Here is an 18,704-nt window from a genome sequence, read left to right as displayed (position 1 = left end):
GTACAACATTGAGAAACTGGCCTGCTCCCACCTTCCTATGTTTTAGGCAATGAATTAGTAACAGAATTATGGGATTGTTGAGTTGGGCTCTTCTTGCATTTGCCAGTGCTGCAGAGGTAGTGGGCGCAAGGGAAAGAGTAACCCCATGATGTTGCATTTCCTTAGCAGCAGCAGCTAAGCTCCTAAAAATGACAACAGTTCATGAATTTCAGTAAAACCTTGAAAGCTCACCTATTCCTGGTGGCTCTATCCATCAGATGTCCTACTTAATGCCACTCTGCCAACTTTAGGGTTGATGGACTGCACTGTGCGTAGGAGGTTTATGTATTATATTGCTGATTTTATTAATGGAGTACTATACTGCTTGTTTTTATTATATTTATGGTATTTTATGGTTTTATTGTTTTATGTTGCACTTATGTTTTATTTTGACTCATAAAGGCTGCTTATAAATGTATTTGAATAAATGAATGTCTTTCACCTTGCAATGGTACGATTAAGAAATAGCCCTGTCTTCCACGTTGCAACAGTCATAAAAACAATGCCCGAGATTCAACTAGTCCAACCCCCTGCAATGCAGGAATCTCCTCTAAGGCATCCATGGAAAATGGCCATCCAACCTCTCCTTAAAAACCTCCAAGGAAGTAAAATCCACCACCTTCGAAGGGAGTCAGTTTGAAGGGAGTCTGTCAGAAAATTATTCCTGATGTTTAGTTGGAATCTCCTTTCTTGTGACTTGAATCCATTGGTTTGGGTCCTACCCTCTGGAGCAGGAAAAAAACAAGCTTGCTAGCATTGCCATATTTTGAAGAGCAAAAAAGAGGACATGATTTCTACTTTTAACTATGGATCACCATGACGACTCTACCCATGAAATAGAGGGCATGTCCTGGAAAAAGAGGACATATGGCAATCCTGTTTATGTTCCATCTTCCATGCAACACCCCTTTAGATATTAGAAAAAGGCAATCACATCTCTTCTAAGCCTCCTCCTATCCAGGCTACACATACTCAACTATCACAGCTAAGTTTTGACGCACACCTGGGGAGCCCAAATCAAAACTACCTGGGAAGAGGGAGGGGAGAGAGACAATGTGCTTGGTTGCCGTGTGAATGACTGTTTCTTAAAATTCATTACACTTATATTTAACCAGCTAACACCCACATTAGCTAACCTATGTGGGTTTAAGGTTTGGACCAAATGTTATCCGAGCCAGGCTAATGAAAGAAGACTTTCATCAGTCCCCCGCTTGCCGTTCCACCAAGCGCAATTCCTGAACGATGTGTGTAATGTGCACATTACCCAAGCAACGGGTTTTCCTATTAACATTTATGTGGCATTGTGTATGAGGCATTCCTCAGCACTTTTATTTTCAGAGCGAGGGAAGACAGAGCAGCATGTCTGATCCAGTCCAGTGAATTTACCGGGCACAGTTTTAATTAGAGGCAGTTCAGTTGCTAATTTCCCTGGGACTACGCATCGCTGAGTCATAGCTCCCTGCTCCCTCACTTGCACACACACACACACACACACCTTCCTTTCCCTCTCTCCACCAATGCAAAGGGGAGCTTTCCGCTGACTGAATGACAAACTGCACCGCAGAAGGGAGTGAAGAAAGTGAGGAGCTGCAGAGTTGGCAGCTGCAGCCACTGGCCTCCGCTCCATCCTCCCAGCCCTGTGGGGAGCCGGCTGCTGTGAAAGGTCATCGCTCTGACTTGGCAATCAGTTTGGTTCCAGCAACAGGGGCTGAACGCAGCTGGGCATCGCCTTTTGCTGTCTGAGAACCAGAAAGCTCAGATCCAAAACCAGACCACCATCTAGCTGAGGTCTATGTTTATTTTGCTACCAGTCTAGTAATAATAATAGTGCCCTCAAGGCAAGACTTTGGGGCAAAAGTCCAGGGACCCACTCTACAGAAGGTATAGAAGGAGTCCCCCCCCAAAAATGCAGTACCATACTGTGAAGTAAGCTGCACCCATCTAAAGAAGGGATGGACTGCAGATGGATTATGCTACCTGGCTAGGAGGGATCCTTCTAGATATGTCTAAAAGGGATTGCTTTAGACCAGGCATGTCCAGCCAGTAGATTAAAGTGTACAAAAAGTTAACTTAAAAAAAAGCTCAAAAACTCTGTGGAATCCTCCCCCTAAAAAGCTCAACAACCCACCCCACCCACCTTCCTCCTCCCTCCAATGACAATGGGTAGATCACTGCCAGTTTTTTTATACTGGGAGTAGATCACAGTCTCTTGGGAGTTGGACATGCCTGCTTTAGACATCTTTGAGTTTCTTGCCCACTTGCTAGCTTTCTCCTGGTGATTTGCCCATGTGTAAGCTGGAGATGTATGGAAGTGAGAGCTGGACCATAAAGAAGACTGATTGCCAAAGAATTGATGCTTTTGAATTATGGTGCTGGAGGAGACTCTTGAGAGTCCCATGGACTGCAAGAAGATCAAACCGATCCGTTCTTATGGAAATCAGCCCTGAGTGCTCACTGGAAGGACAGATCCTGAAGCTGAGACTCCAATACTTTGGCCACCTCACGAGAAGAGAAGACTCCCTGGAGAAGACCCTGATGTTGGGAAAGATGGAGGGCACAAGGAGAAGGGGACAACAGAGGACGAGATGGTTGGACAGTGTTCTCGAAGCTACCAGCATGAGTTTGACCAAACTGCGGGAGGCAGTGGAAGACAGGAGTGCCTGGCGTGCTCTGGTCCATGGGGTCACGAAGGGTTGGACACGACTAAACAACAACAACAAGAAAGCTGGAGAGGCCCATAAATGCTTGCTCAACTTCCACACAGGCTCATTCATATCATATAGAAGGCATGGGCACTAAGTACAAATATATATTTTTAGGTTTGAATCCAGAGGCAACCTCCACCCACACCAAAGATCCTTCACTTGCAGGCTGTGGCAGACAGCACTTCCTAAGCACACATTGCCAGCAATGGAAGGTTGCTGACTGCACACCTAAGAAATGTCGCTGCTCCTATCACATAGGAACAGTCACATGCGCCATCTAACTCAGCAGCCTGTCTCCATTGTATGCTGTGTAAGAGATCTGTAATAGCACAAACTGCTAGTAGAATACACTAGACAGGTTACCTGCAGCATTTACATTGGAAATGCTTGTTCATTTATTATATCTATATCATGACCTTGATTCAAGGAGCTTAGGGTGGCAAGTGTAGTTCTCTCCCTCCTACATACATAGAGAGACACATATTTTATCCGGAAGTAGCTTTAGCCTCCCACAAGGTTCCTTTAGGATTTCACTGGGGCAAGATGGATCTGGACTAGGAGAAAGTAGCTTCCACACTTGCACTAATTACAGTATGAATTGAACCTAAGTTCACCTTTTTTGTCTTATCCTTCAAACCCACCCCCAAACCCCCACATAGCTAATGTAGAAGGTAATTCAATCATTTTTAGTTCAGATGACACTCCCTAGAAATGTGGGGCTGTTTAATGTCAATTATCTGATGGATGCGCATTAATTTGATTCTACGAACAGATGCTGGTCTTAAAGATGGGCAATACTGGTAGCCAATTGGCATCTGTCCCAAAAAGAAACTAGTCTTCCAGCTCTGCTGCTTTTTTTCAACTTAAAAATATATTTCCTATGCTAGGTGAAGACTTTCCTCTTCTTCCAGAGATTTGCCTGTTATCCTCTTGGCTGTTCTGGGGACATCACAGTTGGTTGTGTGTTTTTTTATGATCATGATCATATATATCTGTTGGGGGTAGTTGGGAGTTTGTCATTTTTAGACTGAGCGTATGATCATCTTCAACGAATGCTGCTGTTTCAATCTTTTGCATGGATTGTATTGGGTGGATTTTTGTGCTGCAATTTTTTAGCACCAGGCATCAAACAAATTGAAATCATGATAATGATTTTGTATTTGTAAAAACACTAAAGCATTAATATAAACAAACAGTCTTAACCCAGACTTTCAGAATATATGAGACAGGAGTAGCCACCACAGTACTCTATGTTTTGGGCTGCAATTCCAGTCATCCTTGGCCATGGTGACTAGGACTGATCAGAGCTTGTAGTCCGCAACACCTGTTGCCTACTCCTGATATAGGGCAGTGGCTAACATTAGCTGTACCCAGAGCACACCCACAGAAATATCGAAATCTATCACACAATGAAGGGGGTCTGCAACACCACATCCTGTCATGGTCCCATCCCATTGCCAAGCAAGCAGGGGCTACGAGTCTCTGAGGAACACTTGCCTGAGAATCCACATACGGCATGAGACAGTCCAGAGGTCAGGGAATTCAGATAATCGCAGAGCCAAGGGGCCAGGAACCACAGGCATTGTTTCCAGTATCTATCTGCTACTGAGAGCTCAGTTTAAGAAGGCTGAAGACAGCTGGTTCTCATCTCCTCCTTACCTTGAAGGCTGATCAGCTGCAGGTGGAGTTATTCTGCCTTCTCACCCTTCAGGCTGCTGTTCAGCAGGTGAAGCTGACTCCTGGCCCATGACATGTCCAAGTTACCTTCACCAGCACAGCTGGATAGGTTGTAGTGCAGCAGGATGAAAAATATGCTAACAATATCTCCATTCGCTCTCTGTGACCCAACATGACAAGCATTCCCTTGAATGTGGGTCATTCTCCTGGCAAGGCAGATGGAATTTTTGTGGATGATAGTGATACAATGCCCTGTCCCCCTGACTTGCAGTGGCGCTACATCAAGTACCTGGGCGGGCACAGCTGGGTTAGCATAGCGCCACCCAGGCCATGCACCCTGTTTTGGTTATATATGCCAGGTTAGTCTCTTCATCCATGATCAAATCATGGATGACTGATGTTTTATTCCGTACTGAACATGAGCTTCTTCTGCTTCTTTTCAAAGGTTCCCGGACAATGGGAAACACTCATTTCAGAACAGATGCAATCTTGGAACTTAGAAAAGCATTTATTTGCTTTTCTATGATTATCCACTGTATGCACTACACCAGGTGACATTCAGGGAAAGTTTTCAATGCTATCTCAGTGCCTCTGAAATGCTTTTACTCCTGCCTTCTGCACAACCCAAGATTTTGCTCTTGCAATCAATTTGTGGTAGAAACACATTCCGTAAAATGGGACTCAGAAGTGGCAGTTGTTTCTTCCTCTCTCTTTTACATCGCTTTTTAAACTGTTCTGTGTCTTTGCTATCTTGTCTTCAAATTAAGACGTGTGAAGATCAATTCACTGATGCCTGTGAGACCCTTGGATGTTGTGGCACTGAGAAGTACACCATGAATCAAGTCATATTCTCCCCCTTCCTGCTCCATCATCATGGTGCTGTTACAAAACTGCATCTCAGACAAACAAAAAAGGCAAAAATGCAAGAAAATGCTTGTTTAAACACTTACGTGTTTTTGCTCACCATCACACTTGCATTGTTGGTTTTAGAACCCAGCAGAAGAGCACCCTCAGAGCCACATACATTTATAATCCACTTTCCCTGAAAAGAAGGTAATATACATGGTTTCCCCACTCTCATTTTATCCCGGCAACAACCCTGAGAGATGGGTTAGGTTGAGAGATAATGATTAGTCCAAATTACCAAATGAGATTCATATCTTAAAAGAAATTTGGAACTCAAGTTCAAATACTCTAGCCTAGGGGTGGGGAACCTGAGATCCAAGGGCTGGGTGTGGCCCTTCATGCCTCTCGATCAGGCCCTTGTGGTTCTCTCTATTCCTCACCTCCTTCCTAGCCACCCCCACTCTCCCCAGGATGAGGGATAGAGCGGTACATCTGCAGAAACTAGCCTACTGTACAAAGGTTGACAGTCCACCCATTGCTCCACTCACTTTTCCCTCTGAAAAACTTCTGGCATTCGGAAAGCTGTCCAGAAGGGAATTTGGACCTCAGGCTGAAAAAGCTTTCCCACCCTGCACTAACTGCTACACTGCACCAGAACTGGCCACAAGCCAACACAGATCCAGTGGCCTCAGGTGTGTTTAATTCTGCACTAGAGTTTGGCCAGTAATTTGGATAGGGTCACTCTTGTAGCTTCATGAATATAGAGGACTGAATGTTTTAACTGAATATTGGGCTGCCATCTCTTAGTGGGTAGTTAAAAATCAAGCAGATCTTTTGCCAATTTTGTATTTATTTTGATGGCTAAATTTTCCCCAACAAAGCATGCTAGTAATACAACCAGTTTCAAAATAGAATATGGAGGGGAGAGGGGGAGAAACCTTCTCTATCTGCTGGGGAGCTTCATACTGAACATTTCTTCCATAGAGACATACGACTTGAGCTCCCTCTAATCCTTGTAGCTTAGCTCACCGCTCTGTCAATTCCACAGGGTCTCATTCCTTGACTGCATCGTCCTGTCACTTTCTAAACATCCCCAAACTATTGTTGCAAGGAGTCGTCATCTTTGAACTGCTCCCCGTACCTCCCAACTAAGGCAATGGGAGCAGGCAGATTCAAATTTGTGCCAGCGTAGCACTAAACAGCACAAACGAACAGGGAGGATTCAGTCTGGCATGGCGTGTACTGCAGCATCCATTGCAGCAAAAGGCTTATTATGGCTGAGTAATGTCAGGCAGTACGTTCCAAGAGTGATTTAAATACAAAGAACATGTCGTTTACTCTCTCCAGGCCACCACTCATAGAAAGGGCCACATCCTTCTTTGATTTGCTCATGCAGGTGGATTTTCAACGATTCACATAAAAAAGAAGGGCAGGATCGAACCCTAAATTTTTTGGTGTAGGCAGGACCAGGCTGCAGGGCTGGATCAGAGAGGGGAAAGATATGGCTACATAATTAGGCCACACAAGAGCAGCTGAGGAACTGTAGGGAGGAGAGCAGAGAACTGCAAGTGTAAAATTGCAAGTGTAAAATTGTCGGTGGCTCTTGACACATTCCCTTCATTTGATCTTCCTTTCGGCTCTTAGTTTGAAAGTCGTTCACATAAGCATTGCAGTAAGCTGACTGAAGCACATCATGGTACATTTCCCTCTTGGAGTGGGGAGAATTAAGGGCAAGTCTTCAAGCCACTCAGGCAAGACCAGGGAAATTGCTTTGGGAACAAGCCCGGACTAAGTCTTTTGCACACTGCAGCCTTAACATGTTGCGGTGAAAATTGGCTTAGAACATAAGAGAGTCCTGCTGAATTAGGCCAGCAGCAAATCTAGTCCAGCATCCTGTTCTCACAGGGGCTGATTGGATGCCTATGGGAAGCCCACAAGCCAAACCAGAGCTCAGCAGCACTCTCCCTACTTGTGGCTTCCAGCAACTGGTATTCCGAAGCATCAGGTGATGTTGGAGGTAGGACTCTTCTCTATTCCCCACCATGCAAGCAGGAGTTGATCAGCCTGGAATCGTCCAGAGGTTGTTAGGACTACAACTCCCATAGTAAGATGTCTGAGAGATGGTCAACCTAAACAGTGACCTGTATCTTTGGCTCCACCCACCCAGGCAATGGGTGGTAGTCAGCTAAGTCTCACTCTCCTATTGAGTGTTTAGGCTCCATCTATACTAGACATTTAAAGCACTGTTATAACCCCTTTAAATGGGTTCCCCTCAAATAAGTCTAGGAGCTGTCATTTGTTAAGAGCGCTGAGAATTTTTAGTTGACTCCTATTGCCCTTGCAGAGCAACAGTTACCAGAGTGGCTGAACAATTAAAAACATCAGCAACAGCATTAATAATAATAACAAGCATTTATTTTTGTACCTTGCCCATCTCACTGGGTTGCCCCAGCCACTCTGGGCAGCTTCCAACAGGGTATACAAAAACACAACAACAACAACAACAACAACAACAACAACAACAACAACAACAGAACATCACATATCCCTCTTCCCAGGGAACTCTGGGAATTATAGTTCTGAGAGGGGAAAAGGGGTATTGTAACAACTCTCAGCACCCTTAGCAAACTACAGTTCCCAGAATTATTTGGGGGAAGTTATGACTGTTTAAATGTATGGTGTAGACAGGGTCTTAGTCATGGTCATTAATTTCAGTAGGTCTACTCTGTGTTAGACTTTGTTGATTACTACTCAACCTGTTCCTTCTTGATTTGTTTGTGGGAAGGTTATACAACATCAGTTGCTAACTGAGAACTCATCCTGATTTATTTGCACGGAGGTTGTGTTATGTTCTACCAAGCACACTTCCCCATGCATTTTGCCGTCATCTTCCTTAAGTCTATTTTTTTTTTGGGGGGGGAGCATATTTGTTGTCCAAATCCACTTTAATTTGGCAACCTGAACTTGCTGTATACAATGAAATCCTGCTGCAAAAAAGCAACAGTCTGGAAGAGACCTCAGGTTTGAGTATCCTGTTAGCACTTTACATGAATTTTGCAATTTCCATCCAACTGACCTGTGGTTTCTGTGGTGCTGTATCTTTCCTGTCTAATTAATTGCTCAACACATACCTCAGCATTTCCACCCTTTGAAAGAATGGATGAGCTCTCAGAGTGGAATCTGTTTCTCTGTTACTCTAGCAGTATCCAATGAAGTTTGGGGCATTCTAAACCAAGACTGGGTTTGAGCACCTATTCTCTCTCTCAGACTGCACCTAGGGCAGGAGCTGGGAAATTTAAGAAACCATGGAAAAACCTTCCTGAATCATTGCTTTGCAACTAACATGTACCTGAGTGCAATGGTGGTCAATCATCTACCTACCAACACAAACTCCGGAACTCTTTGCAATCACTTGAAAACAAAAATTATTGGAAACATGGAGGTTTTGGAGAGCCTGCTGAGAATAACACTGGATATTTTTTTGGTGAAACTATCCTGTTAGCATAAGGACTTTCACCTATAGAATGGAATTTCCTCTCTCCCTCCTCTCTCCTGTGCTCCCATACACCACCTATCTGTTCTGGAGGTTTGGGGAAACCCTCAGAAAAGATTGGGGGAGGGGGAGAGGAAGACCTGCTGCGAAAACAGAAATCCTTGTACTAATCATAGAACCATAGAGTTGGAAGGGACCCTGTAGATTATCTAGTCCAACCCCCTGCAATGAAGGAATATGCTAGGATGACTTTGTTGGATACTACCCTATTGGAGGAGACTATGCTGGAAGGAATCTTTAAAATGTCTATATGCCATGCTATTTCTTATTTCCTTCACAGGAAATGGAGTTTACTTTTAAAGCTGCTATACTGTGCCTTGATTCTCCCCACATTCTACACACATTAACTGCTCACACTAACTGCTATGGGTTGCAAATTCAGAAGGGATTCACAGGAATCATGCAGGGACTGACCCCCATATCTAGTCCAATATAATAAAGAGAACCTTTTTGTAAGCTCGGGAATGAAAATGTCTCCGTTAGCTGGAGAGGGTTCCTGCAGCTAATCCTAAGTCTTTTATGTTCTTGGCCTGGGTAAGGCAGAAAACACTGTTTTCTCTCATTTCTGAGACAATAGTTCTTCTCTAATCAAGTCGCCCTCCCCTCCATTTCTAAAAATGAGCTGAGTTCATTTCTTGTGAACCCTAGAGCTCCAAGGCATTATGGGAATAGAAGCTATGGACAAGAAACTTATAAAAAGGCACTCCTATAACAATCATATGCAATCATGTATATAGTACATGGAAAATAAAGCTATACCTGTCTATTTTTTGCTCTCTGGAAGATGGGAAATTTTTACTGGCTGCGTTGGGTTTGCAATGCTGAGTCATGATAGAATGAATAGAGGATTTGCCAAGTTGTCTGGCAGTTCAAAAACATTGGATTTAGGCCAGCTGGCCCTCAATATGCAAAGTCACTTGTTGGTAGGCTGAAGGGAAGGCTACTTCAGCTCCCAGAAGTTGCAGGAAACAAAGTCTTCTAAAGTGGATGCTGAAATACAGGTACACTGGTGATCCTTGCTATGGGCAGTCTAGATTATCTGCTGAGATTGAATTAATGAATTGGTAATTGTGCCAGCTTTAGTTTATCCGATAGTTGAGGACGTTTGATGTTATCAAAATCCCATTATAAATGAAAGAAGCCATGAAGAGAAATTAGCCACTGCAACTCAGACATGGCACTTAGTCACAGTGATAACTCAGTGATGAGGACTAATAAGCAAATGGCATTTGGAGAGCAAGTCTCATGCAAGGGCTGAGAGTGTGAGCTGTCTGAGCTGCAAGTTCCTGGTTTCAAGCTCACCTCAGCTAGGAATTCACTAAAGGATCTTTGCCAAAGCACAGTCAAGGAGCATGTTTCCAAAACAGGCGTATGGCATAAACTATCCATAAGAGAATGAGTAGAAAGGTGTGATCATAAAGCAAGTGTTATTCTGATCCTCCACCCCACCATCGACAATGAGCGCATTCTCATACTGGCCTGTCTGAAAACGCTGCTGTTAGAATTGCTGAGGTAACATATGCCACACACTTTAAGCACTCAGAATGTATTTATTTATATTGGGTTGTTTCCAATGTACTGCTAAGTAACATGTTCCTTCAGTGTTTCTGTTTGCAATGGAATTCCCCCTCTCTTTTCCCTCCACAAGTCTCCTAAATCTGTTATAGGCATTTTCCCCAACACTCTGGAAGCAGATTGGGGGAGGGCACACAGGTACACACAGGAAAAGGAAAGGAAATAATTTCTGTTGCACAAATGGAAAACCTTGCACTGGCAGAATGCACCGTTTGGATATTGCTCATGACCATTTTACTCTACTGTTTAGGGGGAGAGAAAAACGTTTTCCAGAATGGTTTAACAAAACCCAATAGTAAGGCAGTCCCTGACTTTAGGCTTACCATCAGATAAAATAAGAATAACTTAAAACTGCACCAAGTAAATGTTAAGCAATATGATTACTTTGAGAAGCACAGTATGTAGAATAGCTTTCAGCAACCTGGCGCCCTCCAGGCACTACAGGCAGCTCCCATCAGCCCAAGCCAATGAAACATTCACTATGTGAGCAAATCATCCATTCAGGTTCCTTCTCTGTTTAGGTAAATTCCTTTTGTTTATTTCGTACTGACATTTGGCTATTTTTCTCCATCTGTCTGTTGTTTCTAAAACCATCACTTGTTTCCAGCACTGATTGTTTGGGGAGGGAAAGTGCTTGAATTTCCAGTTTCCTCTTCCATGACTAGTACTGGGAACTACAGTTACAAGGGAATTTTACAGTGAGGTGCACCCAGCACACATGAACCAACATTATGAGCCACAAGACAAAAGAACTCACAGGAAAAGTATTTTTTTCCCTTTCTCCCAAGAGTTCTCAAGAGAAAGCTTATAATTTCTGAGCCAGTTCTGAATCAAACTGATGGGAGTTCATCCATCACTAGTACTAGTAATTATGTTCATGATATATTGTGGCAACCTTGTAATGAGAGGATGCAAAGCAAGAGGATGAACGTGCTCTGCTTGGCTGACATAGGAGGATTCTGGTAAAGCTCCTTTGGAGCATGATGCTCTTCCATCACAGCCACAACACAAAACTGTGGGATTGTGAGACTGCTAGACACCTCCAGATTCTCCACTTTAGCTTCACCCTACTTAAATGTTGATACAGGCAACCTGGAAGCTTTCTTCCTGGACAACACCACAGGTGCTTAGAGCACTGTTCAAGATGGAAGGAAGATAAAATACCTACAAGAGAAGAATGGCTGATAAAGATGATGGACTATGCCAAAATGGCAAAAAATGACCAGGAAGAGCAGAGATCAAGAGGACATTAAATTTAATAAAGAATGGGGGGGATTTATAAGTTACTTCAAAGAACACTGTAAACAATTAAAAACATTAGCAGGATTTTTAAAAAACCACTTGCAATGTAACAAGAACTATGGTGAGAACTGAGTTTTAAGAAAACATGGAGAACATTATATGATGCAGTTGGAAAAGAATAACTATGGAAACTGTGGAGGGATGGAGGGAAGCCCAGGGATTCAGAGAATCTTATATGTATAGGAATATGACTTATTTGTGACGTTCATTGTTAAACTTAAAAATGAATAAAAATATTTTTAAATAGTTCAAGATGATCCGTCCATGAGTGAGTATTACACAAAAGGATTTTGAGGAAGACCATTTGCATTCACTATCAGTTAGAAGATGAAGGCAACAGGAGCTTCCCTTTCTAGCTGTCCCATGTTTGCTTGTTTTTCTTTTTTACTGTGTGACCTTGGGAAAGTGACACTCTATACCTTAGCCATTTCCAACTGTAAAAACAAGTGCTTGAGAATGTGGAGATAAAATGCATGACATACAGTCATTGCAAAACACTACTAGTTCTTATTGCAGTACGAAGACTGCAGAGATCTCAGCAAATGATGTAAACTGGTGAGACATGATGCAGCAGATGGCAGCTGACCCCCTGCCACACACACCGTTTCTGGTGCGGCAGGGAGAGGGGAATCTGCAGCAAGAAAAGAAGAAACAACATCCTGTCTATCCACCCAAAGAGATCATTTGCTTTGGGAACAAAATAGGTGCATATGTCTAATAAAACACTGTTTAACAGGCTCCAGGAGACCCACACATATTGTTGCTGTTGGCATCCATCTGTCTCTAACCTTTGGAATATACTCAGACCACCATGGGGAAATAGTGTGGCTCTTAGGAAGTTTTTGCAAGCAGGCACAGCTATGTAGCCATGAGTGATGCTGTTAGGAAGTGTTGGGCAGTGGTGGCAGGATTTGTGGAATGTAGGAGGAAAGATATATGTCTCCAGAATTCTAGGTCTCCCAAGATGAATGCAGGTACCTGGATCATACAGGTACCAACTGTGCAAAAGGAGGAGGCACTCAGTCATCATACAAAGCTATGTGCTGAACCTTACTCTTAGGACAAAATGCCCTTGCGCCAAAACACCAAGCAGAAGAAAGCCATCAGCTACATACAGGCTAAGGTTTGTAGCAGCAAGTATATCAGAACATAAGAATCACAATCAATGGTTCAGCCAGGATTTATTATTCAATCAACATACAGAGCAAAAGGCAGGTTAAAGGAAACTATATAATACACAGAATCAAAAACCATTCTAATTATTAAGTATTAAAAGTCTAGTATTGATAAGAGCAAGGAGTGCTCTGCTGGTTTAGACAAAGGCATCGATTTGTGAAGCATCTTTAACATCAAAAGGGGCCAGCTAAATATCTCCAGGAAATTCACAAGGATAGTGCAAAGGCAACAGCCCTCCATGGTTGTGTAACCACAGCTTCTGGTATTGGGAGATACACTCCCCAGATCATTATTAGAAGTTTATAATGAGCTGCTAAATTGAGGTTCAGATTCTTCCACTACCATGAATGGTTGTTGTTGTTGTTGAATACTTGAAAGCTCATCTCCATATTGTTCACTACATGACCTTAAATAGTTGGGTCTTGCTGCTTGGTAAAAGCCATTGAGTCCCAATCACACTTCAGCAACATGCCAGAATGTTGTCACATGTGTCAAAGTCCTTCTTCCCATTTTATCTGAAAGGGATGAGTGAGTTAATGACTTTGAGTTGACAGATGCCTGATAGTGAGCCAAAGAAAAGAAACTGTGCTTCTCCTGCAGCACTAAGACCTGACCTTTTGGTATAAAACTCTGTGTGTTTTAATTTGTTGGAAGCCACCCGGAGTAGCTGGGGTAACCCAGCATATAAATAAATCATCATCATCATCATCATCATCATCATGGCCACAATCAAAAAGTTCACTCCATTCAGTTATGGCCAAGGTACATGGTATTACAAAGAGAGGCCTCCAACAGAACCATCTCTTCCTCCCCAGTCTACTTATTCCAGTTCTTGCCTGGGGCCTGCTCACTGAATAGAAGTTGCTCAGTGTCGTCTGCCTTAGCCTGGAGTATTAGCATATGCTGATCCTTTTCTCCTACTGCTAATTGCCTGGCCACACAGACATATTTCAAGAATGTGCAGTTGTGGTCTGCAGAGAATGAATGCTTTTCCTCATTCCATGCAGACATTCATCACCCCCCTACCCTGTGGCATGACACAATCATGTATGCCAAGCAGCCAGGTTTTCCCATACTCCCTTCTCTTGACCATTGGAGTCAGCCTGCTGAAGCCTGAGCAAGTTGGAAGAAGGGGTCAGCAGATATCAAAAGGAAATGCCTTTCTGGACAGCTTTGGGGAAATGACCATTGACTCCCACGCTTCATTTCCCCCATTTGCTCTTGCAATATAGCAGTAGCTGTATTTCAAAAGGCTCTGGGATTCTAAAGTGAGTCACTCACACTGCCAGGTGATCTATGTCTGCTACCAACAGGATGGTGATAAAGACATTGTAAACGCTGATTTACTCAGCCAGCTGAACACTGATGGGGAATAGATCCAGGCTGCAGAGGAAGCTTGGAGCACCTTCTGGCCTCCATGCTTGATACACTGCTGTGGAAGAAATACCAGGGTGGAAACGACTAACACAAAACACTGGAAGAAAGTAGTTCAGAATAGCCACAGAGACAGATGTCATTGGATTTCATCTTTAGAGTTAATTTCTTTGCCCTGTTCAAAAATGAACAGTTTCCAGAATGCCACAGTGCAGGCAACCACTTACAACAGCACGGCATCCTCAAGAACCACATTGGACGGAATGGCTTTTATGCATAGGGAACATATAACATGAATGTACTTTCAACCTGGATGTTTACCAGGATCCCCAGCATTACAAGCAAGTTATAACTGAACGAGGGTACCTGCGGTAGAAAGGGATGGTGTATAAATCAGGATGACTCAGTCTTCTTGATGTCTATGCTGCCTCTGCCATGCCAGCTAGCTTCAGAGAACATTGTGGCTTGAAAGGACTTTCACACAACAGTTGTCCATCTTAGTGATTTTTCATCTGAACTTTATGCCATAGGATCTTCTATAGGGGCAGTTAAACTACAGTATTCATTGATGCTCCCCTGACAGTTACATTCTCATTAAATGCTTTTGCATTCAGTGATCTCCAACAGTGGGATCCTCCAATGACTTCCATTCTCAAATCCACACCAAATATCACATAACACACCCATAAACACATAGCCCTTAGCATCCGGCCTTTCCATGTCCATTAAAAACCTGTAATCACAACAGGACATGGAAAATCCTGGATATCCTGGCACACACTAGCTTGCATTCGAAGCTTCATTTTTACAGCCACCCATGTACATTTACTGAGATCAACAAAAATATAGAAAAGCGCACAAAAAGATCCCTAACGCAAGGAAAGACATACTCCTCATCCTGTGTCTGAACTACATACAGCATACACATTCATGCCTCTAGGTCAGCATTGAATATTAGGGCATTCACATTCCTATGTCACCACCCCACCCATGCAATATCAATAGCTGCAGAGCTTACACTCTAAAAAAAGTGCTTCACACATGACAGTTTGCTGATCCGTGTTCTCACGGCAAAATCAAAGCACACTTCAGTCGTGATAGATTTATTCCATCACCACCCACACAGAGAGATGCTCTCTATCTAGGGGGAAATCTCATGTATGATGAAGCAGTCCAGAGGGAGCAATCTACAGAGGCAATGGATGGATGCAGCAGCTGCACCAAAGCCTTTTGGGTACCTCTCCACAAAGTCTTTTCTTTCCTGCTTTATGTAAAATTGCTGTGGGATTATCTGGTGCTAGAAAAACCCGATCATTTTACAAGGAGCCCCCCAGCATTATAGCATCCAAGAAGGGCACAGAGAACTATTGCCGACCCATTATAGCTAGCAGTATGATGTATAGCAGTGGAAGACGACTCATACTGACCCAATGGCAGCATCAGAAAAGTTAACCCAGGAGCACTGCAAGAATCTAATGCTGCTCAGACCTGCACTCTTAAGAGTGCAAAGTAGCCTTGACACCCGTATAACGAGGCCATCTAGGTCTGGAGTAAATGACAGCCAACTGGTTCAGGCTGTGCGTGTGTTCCAAAAGGAGACTGCAGCAAGAAGGGTGAGCAAGGCCTTATCAGGAACAGACGGAGCTAATGACTCAGGAGCTGGAAAATCGTTATCTCCCATCTCATCTTGTAAGCACTCCAGAGCTATAATAGACTGGGAGCTTGGAAAGTGACTTGCCCTGTGCCAGCCAGCCAAGAATCAGCAGACTCATCCCCAGAGCTCTCATCCTGCAGTACCCCTCAGAGAGTCAGCCAATAGTTACATTTCCTTCCCCCCAACCCCCCCCCCAGAATATATAAACTGTCTGAAATCCCCAAGCTCCCCCTATCCCTTATTCACAGAGCTCATTGCACTAAAATATAGAGGCAGTTCACACTTACTGAGTTTCTTTGGGCAATCATATGCACAGGTAAATGGCTGGGTGGAGAAAGGTTTGTGTCAACTGGGCAGTGCATGCAGTGAGCTGGCAGCTCTCTCCATGATTGCTCATGACCTCTCTTCGGCAATTGCACTCATGGAGTTAGGTGTGGGCTCACCATAGATTCCACCCACTACATGCTAACCTCTCTGCACATGGCTGTGTACCTGTGCACACAATCACATATTACTAACAGCAAGTTCCACCCATGTAGAAAGGCCACTTTAATTTGCATGCCCCAGAATGCCACACACAGCAGTCCCTTCTTTTCCTTGCAGGTTCTCTCTTTCCCTCTCAATTCCTCTTTCTCACACCTGACCCTATTGGTCAGTGTTTAGACATTGATGCATCTGCCTTTTGGTGCAGTGGATTGTTCTGTTCCCAGTTTGTTTTTCCCTTTTGGGAACCATCTTACCCTGCCTGAGCAGGAGCAGAGAGAGCTGAGTCAGCACCTCTTCTAAGCAATGTCAGGGAGAGTGATTTCCTGCCTCAACCATTGCGGACAGGCACAGATTTGAAATACAAAGGCTCCGTATCACAATAGACTGACTTCTTGCAATGAATATAACCCACTCCAAAGGTGAGTTCTTGTTATGCTTTAAACCTCGTATTCATTAGATCTGACATCTGGTTTTTGAATTCTGAAACCCTTCCGTTCCTACATCAGGAAAGTTAGCGATGCACTCTCTCCAGGGAACCCAGCTCTGTATTCAGCACATTGCACCAGTATCTGAGTGCACTAGTGGGATCTACATATGAGGTGCTGCAGATCAGGTGCATATAAACCTATTGTGCACATACCATCCAATCGGCAGCATTTTTAGATTGCAGCATGCCCTGAAACAGAACGTGTTGTACAGTATATCTGTACATGTGTGTGCATATGCTAATTGCTCCACTCTGGTGTCTCTGCTTGCGTGACCCTCTTCCTCTGCATCTGTCTGGACTATAACCTTGAAGGCGAGGTGGGGGCATGAACACGAGGTTATGGTATCTTGAGACTCTTCCCTGGGATCATTAGGAACAAACACGGATGGGGTCTTTTTTGTTGCTGCTTTTTGCTTAGATGCTTATATTCTAAGGCACAGCCCGCTTTATCCTTTCTTTCTTTCTTGCTCCAATCAGAAGTAAACCACCGGCCACTTTTATCATGGATCTACATAGTACTGTACCCTGAAAGGGAAGATGCCTTGCGCCAAACCGCCGCCAAATCACGGGGAGCTGTCCGTTCAGCACTCCTGGCCAAACAAGATCTGGTTGACCGTCCGGTCAGCACCACGGCCAGCGAATTCTCTGCCCAACTGCAGAAAGCTGACGAGGAGATCCCCACTAGCTTCTCTAAATAACTCCACATGCTGCAGTAAACTTAAAAGCGAGGGGAGGCGTTTTGTGGCGTTAATCTTGTTTCTCTCCCCACCCTTGCGCTCGCCAAACCTTTTTGCCCCAGAGCCCCGCTACTACTTAGGGAACGATCAATCACCAGAAGAGGCGGGAGGAAAGGGGAAGGTCTGGTTTCTGATGCACCCCGAAGTACATCCTCGGACACAGATGCAAGCAAAGAACAAGAAGGAAAGTGAAACTTACTCGTTCGCCGGTGCGGAGACACACAGATACACACCAGCGTCCGCACACGCACACACGGGCAGAAGACTTCGAGCCGGCAGGTCAGTCCCTCAAAATGCTGCAGTTGCTTTTCCCACCCGCCCCTCCAGGGCTCCCGTACGTCGCCGTGTTCTGCGGAGCTCCAACCTCATTGGCGGAGAGGCGGCTCAATAGAATAAAGATCCTGCATTAATTGTGAAGGGGCTCTCTCTCTCCTCCGCCTCCGCCTCCGTGGTGCAGTTCATTATCCAACCCCGGAGGGTGGTTTTAGCCCCTCCCCTCTATCCCAACTCCTTTCCAAGCGCCCGCAGTGAGACTTGCTGAGCTTTGCAGTCTGAAGCAGGCGAGGAGGAGACCGGTACGCCTGCTTGATCAATGGGGGGGGGCGCGGGGGGAGCTTGCTAAGTCAGCTACGGTGGCAGCGAGTTGGGGGGCATGGGTGGAGAGGAAAGGGTGTGTGTGTGTGTGTGTGTGTGTGAGAGAGAGAGAGAGAGAGAGAGAGAGAGAGAGAGAGAGAGGTGCTTCCTAGCAGGAAGCGGTTACATCAATACCCCAAAAAGGGCAAATAGGATTTCAGTGATCATGCATTGATATGCTACGGGTCTTCATACTACACAGGCAGCAGCAGGAAACGTTCTGTGCACTCCCAGCTGTAAATAAAGGGGAAGGAAACTTAACAAGGATTTCACCGGAGCTCCATTCAAGGTCAGACTAGGAGACAGCAATTATTAATAGGCCCATCATATTTCACTGTGAAATAGTCCATCATATTGCACCTAGGCAGAACACGCAGCACTTCTTTCGGCACAAGCGCCCAGAGTACAACCTTCGGTAAATCTTCAGCTGAGAGGCAGACCGTGAGAATCCGTAGCTTTC

General features: G+C 44.4%; 1 long non-coding RNA gene across 1 annotated transcript in view; it reads right to left on the bottom strand.

The window, feature by feature from the left end:
- LOC310848084 overlaps positions 1 to 18,019 on the bottom strand; it is a 101,133-nt gene extending 83,114 nt beyond the window's left edge. The window contains exon 1 of the long non-coding RNA XR_014566144.1: positions 17,811 to 18,019. This is a non-coding gene — a long non-coding RNA (uncharacterized lncRNA). The remainder of the gene's footprint in view (positions 1 to 17,810) is intronic.
- Positions 18,020 to 18,704: the final 685 nt, after the last annotated feature.

This window comes from Podarcis gaigeae (genome assembly GCF_964106915.1).
Source record: "Podarcis gaigeae genome assembly, chromosome: 6".
NCBI classification, from domain to species: Eukaryota; Metazoa; Chordata; class Lepidosauria; order Squamata; family Lacertidae; genus Podarcis; species Podarcis gaigeae.
The sequence above is the reverse complement of the archived record's forward strand: the minus strand, read 5'-3'. Positions and strand labels throughout refer to the sequence as shown.